Source organism: Pleurodeles waltl, chromosome 4_1, assembly GCF_031143425.1.
Source record: "Pleurodeles waltl isolate 20211129_DDA chromosome 4_1, aPleWal1.hap1.20221129, whole genome shotgun sequence".
In the NCBI taxonomy this organism is placed as follows: domain Eukaryota; kingdom Metazoa; phylum Chordata; class Amphibia; order Caudata; family Salamandridae; genus Pleurodeles; species Pleurodeles waltl.
This window is the reverse complement of record NC_090442.1, coordinates 741,392,907-741,402,858: the sequence shown is the minus strand read 5'-3', so window position 1 is coordinate 741,402,858 and position 9,952 is coordinate 741,392,907.

Sequence of the window (9,952 nt, the reverse complement as noted above, 5' to 3'; positions counted from 1 at the left end):
TTCTTCAAGATCATGCGTATAACAAATAACTTGATGAATTGACTTGCCATTCCCGATTCCAAATTATGCATTTAAATTGACATTTGCTGTTGCACGCTGTGCTTGTCATGGTTGACATTAACATCTCTGCATGACTTTTAACAGATTTGTTTTAACATAATTTTTAACACATGCTAGAGCTTTTTTTGCTTGTTTTTAGCTTTTAGCTTTTAGTTCAGATGCACGTTTTAGCATTTGGGTTCATATACCTTCGTCATACCTGTTACGGCAATGGGGAGGGTGTAGTGAATCCTAGTTCGTTTTAATGGGAGAACAGGAGTTAGCTTAGCCCCTGGCTTGTCACCTAGTGACTTTTAACCTACTTAGCTTGCTCTGCCTTAGCCCATTTAATTATTTATTTCTTCTAAGATGGCTGCCTTCTTTATAGTTAGGCCACTTGTTATGGGTAACATTATCAGTGTCACTGCGCCAAGGCGTCAAGATCAAGCACCAAAGATAAACAAACAAACAGTAGGTGTTCACACTTAGGGATTTTCCCTCTCTATACTTTTGAGGGATTATTGATATTAATTGCCGTCCCAAGTATGTCTGTTATCTATTGTTTAGAAACACACCTACGTCAGGGGACCTTGTAGATCTGTATAAATACATCACACTTTAGACAGATAATCAGAGGGATTCCGACCAGAGGGCATCGCCACCATCGCTGATACCGATGCTGCAGTCGTCTTGACGCTGACCCAGTCTTCGTGTCCCTGCGGAGTCTGAGATAGAGACCTCATTCCAAGGTAACGAGGGTTGGGGGCTTGTAGGAAGTTGGCTCTGTATGTGCTATTTCAAAGTAAGGAATAGCATGCACAGAGTCCAAGGGTTCCCCTTAGAGGTAAAATAGTGGTAAAAATAGATAATACTAATGCTCTATTTTGTGGTAGTGTGGTCGAGCAGTAGGCTTATCCAAGGAGTAGTGTTAAGCATTTGTTGTACATACACATAGACAATAAATGAGGTACACACACTCAGAGACAAATCCAGCCAATAGGTTTTTATATAGAAAAATATATTTTCTTAGTTTATTTTAAGAACCACAGGTTCAAATCCTACATGTAATATCTCATTCGAAAGGTATTGCAGGTAAGTACTTTAGGAACTTCAAATCATCAAAATTGCATGTATACTTTTCAAGTTATTCACAAATAGCTGTTTTAAAAGTGGACACAGTGCAATTTTCACAGTTCCTAGGGGAGGTAAGTATTTGTTAGGTTAACCAGGTAAGTAAGACACTTACAGGGCTTAGTTCTTGGTCCAAGGTAGCCCACCGTTGGGGGTTCAGGGCAACCCCAAAGTCACCACACCAGCAGCTCAGGGCCGGTCAGGTGCAGAGTTCAAAGTGGTGCCCAAAACACATAGGCTAGAATGGAGAGAAGGGGGTGCCCCGGTTCCGGTCTGCTTGCAGGTAAGTACCCGCGTCTTCGGAGGGCAGACCAGGGGGGTTTTGTAGGGCACCGGGGGGGACACAAGCCCACACAGAAATTTCACCCTCAGCAGCGCGGGGGCGGCCGGGTGCAGTGTAGAAACAAGCGTCGGGTTTGTAATGGAAGTCAATGGGAGATCTAGGGATCTCTTCAGCGCTGCAGGCAGGCAAGGGGGGGGTTCCTCGGGGAAACCTCCACTTGATCAAGGGAGAGGGACTCCTGGGGGTCACTCCTCCAGTGAAAGTCCGGTCCTTCAGGTCCTGGGGGCTGCGGGTGCAGGGTCTCTCCCAGGTGTCGGGACTTAGGATTCAAAGAGTCGCGGTCAGGGGAAGCCTCGGGATTCCCTCTGCAGGCGGCGCTGTGGGGGCTCAGGGGGGACAGGTTTTTGTACTCACAGTCTTAGAGTAGTCCTGGGGTCCCTCCTGAGGTGTTGGATCGCCACCAGCCGAGTCGGGGTCGCCGGGTGCAGTGTTGCAAGTCTCACGCTTCTTGCGGGGAGCTTGCAGGGTTCTTTAAAGCTGCTGGAAACAAAGTTGCAGCTTTTCTTGGAGCAGGTCCGCTGTCCTCGGGAGTTTCTTGTTTTTTTCGAAGCCGGGGCAGTCCTCAGAGGATGTCGAGGTCGCTGGTCCCTTTGGAAGGCGTCGCTGGAGCAGGATCTTTGGAAGGCAGGAGACAGGCCGGTGAGTTTCTGGAGCCAAGGCAGTTGTCGTCTTCTGGTCTTCCTCTGCAGGGGTTTTCAGCTAGGCAGTCCTTCTTCTTGTGGTTGCAGGAATCTGATTTTCTAGGGTTCAGGGTAGCCCTTAAATACTAAATTTAAGGGCGTGTTTAGGTCTGGGGGGTTAGTAGCCAATGGCTACTAGCCCTGAGGGTGGGTACACCCTCTTTGTGCCTCCTCCCAAGGGGAGGGGGTCACAATCCTAACCCTATTGGGGGAATCCTCCATCTGCAAGATGGAGGATTTCTAAAAGTCAGAGTCACCTCAGCTCAGGACACCTTAGGGGCTGTCCTGACTGGCCAGTGACTCCTCCTTGTTGCTTTCTTTGTTCCCTCCAGCCTTGCCGCCAAAAGTGGGGGCCGTGGCCGGAGGGGGCGGGCAACTCCACTAAGCTGGAGTGCCCTGCTGGGCTGTGACAAAGGGGTGAGCCTTTGAGGCTCACCGCCAGGTGTCACAGCTTCTGCCTGGGGGAGGTGTTAGCATCTCCACCCAGTGCAGGCTTTGTTACTGGCCTCAGAGTGACAAAGGCACTCTCCCCATGGGGCCAGCAACATGTCTCTGGTGTGGCAGGCTGCTGGAACTAGTCAGCCTACACAGACAGTCGGTTAAGTTTCAGGGGGCACCTCTAAGGTGCCCTCTGTGGTGTATTTTACAATAAAATGTACACTGGCATCAGTGTGCATTTATTGTGCTGAGAAGTTTGATACCAAACTTCCCAGTTTTCAGTGTAGCCATTATGGTGCTGTGGAGTTCGTGTTTGACAGACTCCCAGACCATATACTCTTATGGCTACCCTGCACTTACAATGTCTAAGGTTTTGTTTAGACACTGTAGGGGTACCATGCTCATGCACTGGTACCCTCACCTATGGTATAGTGCACCCTGCCTTAGGGCTGTAAGGCCTGCTAGAGGGGTGTCTTACCTATACTGCATAGGCAGTGAGAGGCTGGCATGGCACCCTGAGGGGAGTGCCATGTCGACTTACTCGTTTTGTCCTCACTAGCACACACAAGCTGGCAAGCAGTGTGTCTGTGCTGAGTGAGAGATCTCCAGGGTGGCATAAGACATGCTGCAGCCCTTAGAGACCTTCCTTGGCATCAGGGCCCTTGGTACTAGAAGTACCAGTTACAAGGGACTTATCTGGATGCCAGGGTCTGCCAATTGTGGATACAAAAGTACAGGTTAGGGAAAGAACACTGGTGCTGGGGCCTGGTTAGCAGGCCTCAGCACACTTTCAATTGTAAACATAGCATCAGCAAAGGCAAAAAGTCAGGGGGCAACCATGCCAAGGAGGCATTTCCTTACACAACCCCCCCCCAAACGAAAGAGGATGAGACTAACCTTTCCCAAGAGAGTCTTCATTTTCTAAGTGGAAGAACCTGGAAAGGCCATCTGCATTGGCATGGGCAGTCCCAGGTCTGTGTTCCACTATAAAGTCCATTCCCTGTAGGGAGATGGACCACCTCAACAGTTTAGGATTTTCACCTTTCATTTGCATCAGCCATTTGAGAGGTCTGTGGTCAGTTTGAACTAGGAAGTGAGTCCCAAAGAGGTATGGTCTCAGCTTCTTCAGGGACCAAACCACAGCAAAGGCCTCCCTCTCAATGGCACTCCAACGCTGCTCCCTGGGGAGTAACCTCCTGCTAATGAAAGCAACAGGCTGGTCAAGGCCATCATCATTTGTTTGGGACAAAACTGCCCCTATCCCATGTTCAGAGGCATCAGTCTGCACAATGAACTGCTTAGAATAATCTGGAGCTTTTAGAACTGGTGCTGAGCACATTGCTTGTTTCAGGGTGTCAAAGGCCTGTTGGCATTCCACAGTCCAGTTCACTTTCTTGGGCATTTTCTTGGAGGTGAGTTCAGTGAGGGCTGTCACAATGGATCCATATCCCTTCACAAACCTCCTGTAATACCCAGTCAAGCCAAGGAATGCCCTGACTTGAGTCTGGGTTTTTGGAGCTACCCAGTCCAGAATAGTCTGGATCTTGGGTTGGAGTGGCTGAACTTGGCCTCCACCTACAAGGTGTCCCAAGTAAACCACAGTTCCCTGCCCTATCTGGCATTTGGATGCCTTGATAGAGAGGCCTGCAGATTGCAGAGCCTTCAAAACCTTCCTCAGGTGGACCAGGTGATCCTGCCAGGTGGAGCTAAAGACAGCAATATCATCAAGATAAGCTGTGCTAAAGGACTCCAAGCCAGCAAGGACTTGATTCACCAACCTTTGGAAGGTGGCAGGGGCATTCTTTAAACCAAAGGGCATAACAGTAAACTGATAATGCCCATCAGGTGTGGAGAATGCTGTCTTTTCTTTTGCTCCAGGTGCCATTTTTATTTGCCAGTACCCTGCTGTCAAGTCAAAGGTACTTAGAAATTTGGCAGCACCTAATTTATCAATGAGCTCATCAGCTCTTGGAATTGGATGGGCATCTGTCTTGGTGACAGAATTGAGCCCTCTGTAGTCCACACAAAACCTCATCTCTTTCTTTCCATCTTTGGTGTGAGGTTTGGGGACTAAGACCACTGGGCTAGCCCAGGGGCTGTCAGAGCGCTCAATTACTCCCAATTCCAGCATCTTGTGGACTTCCACCTTGATGCTTTCCTTAACATGGTCAGACTGCCTAAAGATTTTGTTCTTGACAGGCATGCTGTCTCCTGTGTCCACATCATGGGTACACAGGTGGGTCTGACCAGGGGTTAAGGAGAAGAGTTCAGGAAACTGTTGTAGGACTCTCCTACAATCAGCTTGCTGTTGGCCAGAGAGGGTGTCTGAGTAGATCACTCCATCTACTGTGCCATCTTTTGGGTCTGATGACAGAAGATCAGGGAGAGGTTCACTCTCTGCTTCCTGATCCTCATCTGTTACCATCAACAGATTCACATCAGCCCTGTCATGGAAGAGCTTAAGGCGGTTCACATGGATCACCCTCTTGGGGCTCCTGCTTGTGCCCAGGTCCACCAAGTAGGTGACCTGACTCTTCCTCTCTAGTACTGGGTAAGGGCCACTCCATTTGTCCTGGAGTGCCCTGGGAGCCACAGGCTCCAGAACCCAGACTTTCTGCCCTGGTTGGAACTCAACCAGTGCAGCCTTTTGGTCATACCAAAACTTCTGGAGCTGTTGGCTGGCCTCAAGGTTTTTGGTTGCCTTTTCCATGTACTCTGCCATTCTAGAGCGAAGGCCAAGTACATAGTCCACTATGTCCTGTTTAGGCTCATGGAGAGGTCTCTCCCAGCCTTCTTTAACCAGGGCAAGTGGTCCCCTTACAGGATGACCAAACAGAAGTTCAAAGGGTGAGAATCCTACTCCCTTCTGTGGCACCTCTCTGTAAGCGAAAAGCAGACATGGCAAGAGGACATCCCATCTCCTTTTGAGCTTTTCTGGGAGCCCCATGATCATGCCTTTTAATGTCTTGTTGAATCTCTCAACCAAGCCATTAGTTTGGGGATGGTATGGTGTAGTGAATTTATAAGTCACTCCACACTCATTCCACATGTGCTTTAGGTATGCTGACATGAAGTTGGTACCTCTGTCAGACACCACCTCCTTAGGGAAACCCACTCTGGTAAAGATACCAATGAGGGCCTTGGCTACTGCAGGGGCAGTAGTCGACCTAAGGGGAATAGCTTCAGGATACCTGGTAGCATGATCCACTACTACCAGGATATACATATTTCCTGAGGCTGTGGGAGGTTCTAGTGGACCAACTATGTCCACACCCACTCTTTCAAAGGGCACCCCCACCACTGGAAGTGGAATGAGGGGGGCCTCTGGATGCCCACCTGTCTTACCACTGGCTTGACAGGTGGGGCAGGAGAGGCAAAACTCCTTAACCATGTTGGACATATTGGGCCAGTAGAAGTGGTTGACTAACCTCTCCCACGTCTTGGTTTGTCCCAAATGTCCAGCAAGGGGAATGTCATGGGCCAATGTTAGGATGAACTTCCTGAACAGCTGAGGCACTACCACTCTCCTAGTGGCACCAGGTTTGGGGTCTCTGGCCTCAGTGTACAGGAGTCCATCTTCCCAATAGACCCTATGCGTTCCATTTTTCTTGCCTTTGGACTCTTCAGCAGCTTGCTGCCTAAGGCCTTCAAGAGAGGGACAGGTTTCTTGTCCCTTACACAGCTCCTCCCTTGAGGGTCCCCCTGGGCCTAAGAGCTCAACCTGATAAGGTTCAAGCTCCAAAGGCTCAGTTCCCTCAGAGGGCAGAACTTCTTCCTGAGAAGAGAGGTTCCCTTTCTTTTGCTGTGTTGCAGTTGGTTTCCCAACTGACTTTCCTTTCCTCTTGGTAGGCTGGGCCATTCTTCCAGACTCCAGCTCTACTTGTTCACCCTGTGCCTTGCACTGTGCTCTTGTTTTCACACACACCAGTTCAGGGATACCCAGCATTGCTGCATGGGTTTTTAGTTCTACCTCAGCCCATGCTGAGGACTCCAGGTCATTTCCAAGCAGACAGTCCACTGGGATATTTGAGGAGACCACCACCTGTTTCAGGCCATTGACCCCTCCCCATTCTAAAGTAACCATTGCCATGGGATGTACTTTTCTCTGATTGTCAGCGTTGGTGACTGTGTAAGTTTTTCCAGTCAGGTATTGGCCAGGGGAAACCAGTTTCTCTGTCACCATGGTGACACTGGCACCTGTATCCCTCAGGCCCTCTATTCTAGTCCCATTAATTAAGAGTTGCTGTCTGTATTTTTGCATGTTAGGCGGCCAGACAGCTAGTGTGGCTAAATCCACCCCACCCTCAGAAACTAGAGTAGCTTCAGTGTGGACCCTGATTTGCTCTGGGCACACTGTTGATCCCACTTGGAGACTAGCCATACCAGTGTTACCTGGATGGGAGTTTGGAGTGGAACCTTTCTTGTGACAGGCCTTGTCTCCAGTTTGGTGTCCATGCTGTTTACAGCTATGACACCAGGCCTTTTTGGGATCAAAGTTTTTACCCTTGTACCCATTGTTTTGTGAAGAGGCTCTGGGCCCACCCTCCTGTGCAGGTTTTTGGGGGCCTGTAGAAGACTCTTTACTATTTTTAGTTTTGGTTGTCTCATCACCCTTCCCCTGGGGAGTCTTTGTGACCCCTTTCTTTTGGTCACCCCCTGTTGAAGTCTTGGACACCCTTGTCTTGACCCAATGGTCCGCCTTCTTTCCCAATTCTTGGGGAGAAATTGGTCCTAGGTCTACCAGATGCTGATGCAGTTTATCATTGAAACAATTACTTAACAGGTGTTCTTTCACAAATAAATTGTACAGCCCATCATAATTACTTACACCACTGCCTTGAATCCAACCATCTAGTGTTTTCACTGAGTAGTCAACAAAGTCAACCCAGGTCTGGCTCGAGGATTTTTGAGCCCCCTGAACCTAATCCTGTACTCCTCAGTGGAGAATCCAAAGCCCTCAATCAGGGTACCCTTCATGAGGTCATAAGATTCTGCATCTTGTCCAGAGAGTGTGAGGAGTCTATCCCTACACTTTCCTGTGAACATTTCCCAAAGGAGAGCACCCCAGTGAGATCTGTTCACTTTTCTGGTTACACAAGCCCTCTCAAAAGCTGTGAACCATTTGGTGATGTCATCCCCATCTTCATATTTAGTTACAATCCCTTTAGGGATTTTCAACATGTCAGGAGAATCTCTGACCCTATTTATGTTGCTGCCACCATTGATGGGTCCTAGGCCCATCTCTTGTCTTTCCCTCTCTATGGCTAGGATCTGTCTTTCCAAAGCCAATCTTTTGGCCATCCTGGCTAACTGGATGTCCTCTTCACTGGGGCTATCCTCAGTGATTTCAGAGGTGTTGGTCTCTCCTGTGAGGGAACCAGCATCTCTGACTATTATTTTTGGAGTCAGGGTTTGAGGGACCCTGTTCTCCCTAGATAGGACTGGTAGGGGGGAATTTTCCTCCAAGTCACTATCCTCTTCCTCTGAGTTGCCACCCTCAGAGGGGTTGGCCTTTTCAAACTCTGCCAAAAGCTCCTGGAGCTGTATTTTGGTAGGTTTGGGGCCCATTGTTATTTTCTTTATTTTACAGAGTGACCTTAGCTCCCTCATCTTAAGATGGAGGTAAGGTGTGGTGTCGAGTTCCACCACAGTCACATCTGTGCTAGACATTTTGCTTCTAAAAGTTGGAATACTTTTTAAGAATCTACAACTGGTTCTAGAATCTAATTCAAACTTTTACAAACTTTTAAACTCTAAAAGAAATGCTAAACAGGATCTAACACAAGGCCCTAGCAGGTCTTTTAGGAATTTAGAAAACTTTTCAAATTGCAAAAATCAATTTCTAATGACAATTTTGGAATTTGTCGTGTGATCAGGTATTGGCTGAGTAGTCCAGCAAATGCAAAGTCTTGTACCCCACCGCTGATCCACCAATGTAGGAAGTTGGCTCTGTATGTGCTATTTCAAAGTAAGGAATAGCATGCACAGAGTCCAAGGGTTCCCCTTAGAGGTAAAATAGTGGTAAAAATAGATAATACTAATGCTCTATTTTGTGGTAGTGTGGTCGAGCAGTAGGCTTATCCAAGGAGTAGTGTTAAGCATTTGTTGTACATACACATAGACAATAAATGAGGTACACACACTCAGAGACAAATCCAGCCAATAGGTTTTTATATAGAAAAATATATTTTCTTAGTTTATTTTAAGAACCACAGGTTCAAATCCTACATGTAATATCTCATTCGAAAGGTATTGCAGGTAAGTACTTTAGGAACTTCAAATCATCAAAATTGCATGTATACTTTTCAAGTTATTCACAAATAGCTGTTTTAAAAGTGGACACAGTGCAATTTTCACAGTTCCTAGGGGAGGTAAGTATTTGTTAGGTTAACCAGGTAAGTAAGACACTTACAGGGCTTAGTTCTTGGTCCAAGGTAGCCCACCGTTGGGGGTTCAGGGCAACCCCAAAGTCACCACACCAGCAGCTCAGGGCCGGTCAGGTGCAGAGTTCAAAGTGGTGCCCAAAACACATAGGCTAGAATGGAGAGAAGGGGGTGCCCCGGTTCCGGTCTGCTTGCAGGTAAGTACCCGCGTCTTCGGAGGGCAGACCAGGGGGGTTTTGTAGGGCACCGGGGGGGACACAAGCCCACACAGAAATTTCACCCTCAGCAGCGCGGGGGCGGCCGGGTGCAGTGTAGAAACAAGCGTCGGGTTTGTAATGGAAGTCAATGGGAGATCTAGGGATCTCTTCAGCGCTGCAGGCAGGCAAGGGGGGGGTTCCTCGGGGAAACCTCCACTTGATCAAGGGAGAGGGACTCCTGGGGGTCACTCCTCCAGTGAAAGTCCGGTCCTTCAGGTCCTGGGGGCTGCGGGTGCAGGGTCTCTCCCAGGTGTCGGGACTTAGGATTCAAAGAGTCGCGGTCAGGGGAAGCCTCGGGATTCCCTCTGCAGGCGGCGCTGTGGGGGCTCAGGGGGGACATGTTTTTGTACTCACAGTCTTAGAGTAGTCCTGGGGTCCCTCCTGAGGTGTTGGATCGCCACCAGCCGAGTCGGGGTCGCCGGGTGCAGTGTTGCAAGTCTCACGCTTCTTGCGGGGAGCTTGCAGGGTTCTTTAAAGCTGCTGGAAACAAAGTTGCAGCTTTTCTTGGAGCAGGTCCGCTGTCCTCGGGAGTTTCTTGTTTTTTTCGAAGCCGGGGCAGTCCTCAGAGGATGTCGAGGTCGCTGGTCCCTTTGGAAGGCGTCGCTGGAGCAGGATCTTTGGAAGGCAGGAGACAGGCCGGTGAGTTTCTGGAGCCAAGGCAGTTGTCGTCTTCTGGTCTTC